The 5,299-nt window shown below is 35.8% G+C and overlaps 1 pseudogene; it reads left to right on the top strand.

The window, feature by feature from the left end:
* Positions 1 to 2,255: 2,255 nt before the first annotated feature.
* LOC113748718 lies at positions 2,256 to 4,018 on the top strand (annotated as a pseudogene).
* The last annotated feature ends 1,281 nt before the right edge of the window (positions 4,019 to 5,299 follow it).

The following is a 5,299-nucleotide window of genomic DNA, read 5'->3' as shown; positions in this document are numbered from 1 at the left end:
TTTAACTTACACTTGAAGAAACCAAACGACTTAACAATTGGACAGCACCTCCCCTTAAATTCTTTATTTTTCCATCCTACAATCAACACCAATTCATCTCAAATCAAACACATACAAATCATAGGCTATAAAACACACCTTTCGGCATAATAACAACAACTGAAACTACACTTATCGGGTTGAGACGATTCTTATGGCGTTTCGAAGCCAATACATATACCTATAGTTCTTATGAAGACGTCCATAGCCAAATCATGCATTTTCATAGTCAAAAATCGAAATCTCAGAGAGGACAGAAAACTGTCCGTGAAACAAGGCTTGTGGGCAGTCAAGGGTATTTCAGTTATTTCACAAGCTATAGTGCTCCGATTGAGCTAAACTTTTACCAGTAGCTAGCTAACTCAATTACCAACAACTTTCATGTTTTGGGAAAGGGCTGATTTGGCCTCCCTCAAGGACGAACATGCATTGTAAAAATAGGGCAGATTTGAAACCTAAAAACTGAAATTTTGCTCTATAGAAGCTGGAATTTTTCACAACAAACCACAATTAGCACATAAAAGCTCCATCTTACCCAATACAAGACTATCATTCCATGGCCAACCATAATTTACCATATCAAAACAGGAAAATCACCAATAAATCCAAAATTGGTTAAGCTTTACCATAAACCATGAAATCATCCACAAAATAGCCTATTTAACCTCTACAAACCACTAATTTATGATTATGAGGAACAAAGAGAGGATTTCTTGGCAACTTACCTTACAAACACAAGAAACAAGGTAGCTTAGTGCTTTCCCTTCACCAAAGACTCCACCAATACCCTTCACCTAACTTATCAAGTCACTTTTATGGAGGAATTTGGAATTTTAGTGGTTGAATCACAAGATTGAGTAAGAAATGAAGTAGAAGAAAAAACTTTCTCTCTTTGTTTTCTCCTCTCTAATGGTCGGCCAACCAAGAAGAAAAATAAGTGGATTTTGGTCAAAATTTTGATTTAGTAAAGGTGAGAAGAAATTGGTCAAAGTCCACCTTCAAATAGGAACACGACACGTGGCACCTCTAATGGTAATCTCATTCTATTAATTCCCAATACTAATTAATCTAGCTAACATCTAATTAACTCATAACACCAAGTAATATAATCTCGGTACGTAAAACTTCACCCAACTGCCCACATCTACCGCACTTAACGCACTAGCGGGTCTCACGTCCAATACGCACTCCTAATGTCTCATGAACTAACTTATACTACGAAAATGATTTAAAAACTATACACACTTATAAAAATCTCTGGAAAATCAATATAATAAAGTATAATGAAGAAAATGCATGCAAAAAAATAAAATAAAATGAAGAAAATTTACGGGTCCTCATATATATACCAAGATCCAACTGTATCCAGTTAATGTACAAATTATAAGTTCTATTATTTACTTACATAAGTTGTTGTTCTCATATAATAAGTTTGATATAAAAAAAAGATAAGTAATTAAAAAAATATGCCAATTAAAAATAACCAAACAAGTGGGAATTTTGCAATTACTCCGATTTGACTTATAGATGAATATGCAAGCATACGTTTCATGCTTGTTTGATTATAGAAATGAGATTTCTTTGTATCATGCTAAGAGTAGATAGGATTTTCAAAAGAAGATGCCATCTGTTTGATGAGAAAAAAAAAAGAATATCAAAAAATTGAGTGGCTAAAGTTGAAGCAGCTATTTTCGAAGTAACAGAAAGAAAAGCAATGACCGGAGTGGGAGAGTTAGAGTCAAAATCATCACTTCTTTTTCTCATTCAAAACCGTGCATGAGGTTTTCAACTCACACAACTCCTAAGTAATAAAAGAAGAAGAACTCATCTTCTTTCTTTTTTGATTACCTTCCTCGCATATGTATAAGATCGAATCCATTTGATTTCTAAATTTCTAAACTGCACCACCTAATTTAGGTACTTTTTATGATAGATGTATGCACCAAGACAATAATGTACAGGAAAAAAATTTTGTCACTCGTTATAAGTAATCCCTCGTAATCAATATTAAATTCAAATTAAACCTATATAAACTATCAATATTTTTGTACGATTTCGCCTATATGAGCCAGCCATAGCATGATGCAAATGCTCCTGCTGCCGGCAAAGCATAATTTCTAGTCCTTCATCTGCTATAAGTAGTCCAGCTTGCTTCATCATTTTAGTCATCTGCTACCGTATAGCTTCTTTCAGTTTTTAGTACCAAGGAGGAACCAATGGAGACCTTGGTCCAATACCTTTTGCCTCTTGTGTTGTTCCCTCTATCTATCGGTCTCGTCTTCTTCCTTCGCAAGCGCAGTTCTGGTAGGGTGAATCTTCCCCCTGGATCATCCGGATGGCCAATGTTGGGAGAAAATATACCGTTTGCCTTGTTAGGTAGTCAGAAATTCGTAAAAGACAGAATGGAGAAGCACTCACCAGAGGTATTTCAGACCTCTTTGATGGGAGAAAGAATGGCAATATTCTGTGGTGCACAAGGGAACAAATTTCTGTTCACCAGCGAGAACAAACTTATAACCTCATGGTGGCCTCAATCCATGAATAAATCTTTTCTCTTCCCTGAATTTGTTGAAAATTCCTTGAAGGAGGTATCAACTCTGAAGCGTAGTTTTATGCACGATATTCTCAAGCCTGAAGCTCTGAAACAGTACATTCCCGTCATGGATGCCATGGGTCGCGAACACATTGAAAAAGAATGGTCTCCAAATAGTGAAGTAAAAGTGTTCCCTCTATCAAAAAAATACACTTTCGACTTGGCTTGTCGATTGTTCATGAGTATTGAAGATCCAGACCACATTAAAAGGTTGGGTAATCCCTACCATCTTGTTACTAATGGGATGTTCTCTGTGCCAATTGATTTGCCTAGCATGGGTTATAATGGTGCAATCAAAGGTGGAAAGATGGTTCGCGAGGAGCTACTGAAGATCATCAGGAAAAGAAGAAATGAGCTAATGCAATGCAAAGAAACAGCAGGATGCGATCTTTTGTTGTGAATGCTTCTTGTTACCGATGAAGATGGCCAGTTCATTAGTGAAATGGAGATCTCAAACAACATTATTGGTTTACTTGTGGCTAGCTATGAGACCACCGGCACTGCAGTTACCTTTGTCTTGAAACACCTTGCTGAGCTTCCACATATTTACAAGGAAGTCTATAGAGGTATCGAGCAGAAATTTGTTCAAGTTAATTATTTGATCAATATATATGATTTTCTTAAACTATTTATTCACACGACTATTTTGCTTGATGATCACAGAGATGATGGCAATTGCAAAGACAAAAGGGCCAAGTGATTTGCTGAGTTGGGAGGACATTGAAAAGATGAAGTACTCCTGGAATGTTGCCCGTGAATCACTTCGTGTCACGCCACCTGCTCAGGGAGCCTTCAGAGAATCAGTCACGGATTTCACCTATGCAGGTTTTACTATTCCAAAGGGATGGAAGATATGTATATAGAGATTAAAGCAAAATCTTAAGTGACAAATTCACCGTTTTCTTAACGTGGTATTGCGTAATTGTCTATGGACAATGCTGAATTTGAGATTTCGATGCCTAAGAAGGACTGAATCATCAACACTTACTAATAAAAGCAAAAATTTGTTTGTGTTTCAATCACAACACACATATTTGTTCCTTTCCGTTAATCTTAACTATGTGTTATAAATGCACAAATTTGCAGACATTTTGGACTGTACACACAACACACAGGAATCCCAAGTATTTTCCCGACCCTGAAAAGTTTGATCCATCAAGGTTTGAGGGAAGTGGTCCAGCACCATATACTTTTGTGCCTTTTGGGGGAGGACCTCGAATGTGCCCCGGGAAGGAGTATGCTCGATTGGAGGTCCTGGTTTTCATGTACAATGTGGTGAGAAGCTTCAAGCTGGAAAAGTTGATGCCAAATGAAAAGATAGTTATCCATGCATATCCTGTGCCCATCAATGGCCTCCCGGTTCGCCTCCAGCCTCATGGAAATTAGCATAAACATTTTCTTATAATGGACTGAATTATGTATTGATGTTCTTATCGGCGCAGCAAAAAATAAAGGACACGGCCTTGACCACATGTGTAATTCTTTTCAAGAAGTTAATTTCATATTCCCAGTTTCTACAAGTTTGTACATTATGTACTTGTTAATTTGTCTAGTAACTTCTGAATAATAATCAACTCATGCTCTTTATATCCAGTACAATTTTTTGTAATGGTATTTGAGCTTAAGCCGGATAACAGTGCTTACAATACAATCTTATGGTATGATAAATTTTTTGTAATGCTCTTATGGTACAATTTTTTGTAATACTATTTGTAGCTGGAGAAACTCCCAATGCATTTCATTTCTATTGAACTATAAAGTCTCTTGATAACCATGACAACCATTCTTGAGGCCTAAATAAATATACCATGATTGACCTATTGCAAGTCTTTTTGGACGATAATTGCCAACGGACGCATAATGTTGAAAATGAGGATAAAAGAAAGTGTATGATGAGGGCTATTATATATTTCACGGAGTTAGTCTGTTGTCTTGAACTGAAATTGTGGAAAGCTTTTCATTTCAAAATGCCATGTGCATTTGAATTGAATTGCTTCAGCACTTTTATTAATATATGTCTTAAATGCAGCCTAATTTGTTATTAAGATATTGAATCAGTATGACAGACTTGATTTGCCATGATCTCTTTCATTTAATTGCATGAGATTAGATGAAAGTTGTCGCGCGCCCATTTTTCTCGATGAAAAAAGAGTATTTAAAATCATATTTACAAAAGATGTGATTTTATTTAAAAATAAGTAAAAAAGGACCTAGAATGGGTCTTTAAAGAATGCGATAGTTTGGTTCCAAAATTTAGTCTAAAAGGGTTTTTAATAAAAATAGGAGTCGCCACTTGGTATTGAGTTTGGGTGTACCAAGTCACCCAAAAATGTTTTTGACAAAAATAAAATAAAACAAAACCCTTTTCGACAACTTCAGGTCTTTGAAAAAACAAGAGAAAATGAGTTCGGGAATCACGGTTGAGGAAAGGGAATGCAAAGGTTCAACTAACTCAAACCTAATACACCCTTTCAACCTAATGTAAGTTAGTTGCGAGATTTAGTTAAAATTTTCCTAATCTAACCCTTAAATTTATCATGTTTGAATGTTTCCTACATTGATGCAAATCTAAATTTATAAAAATGTCGAGAGGGACAAAATGTCCATTCAATGGTTTAATTGATATCAATCGCATTAATTACGAAAGCCAAAATGATTCCTTAAACG

The sequence above is a fragment of the Coffea eugenioides genome, chromosome 10 (assembly GCF_003713205.1).
Source record: "Coffea eugenioides isolate CCC68of chromosome 10, Ceug_1.0, whole genome shotgun sequence".
Taxonomy (NCBI): domain Eukaryota; kingdom Viridiplantae; phylum Streptophyta; class Magnoliopsida; order Gentianales; family Rubiaceae; genus Coffea; species Coffea eugenioides.
This window is presented reverse-complemented; position numbering and strand designations above follow the sequence as displayed.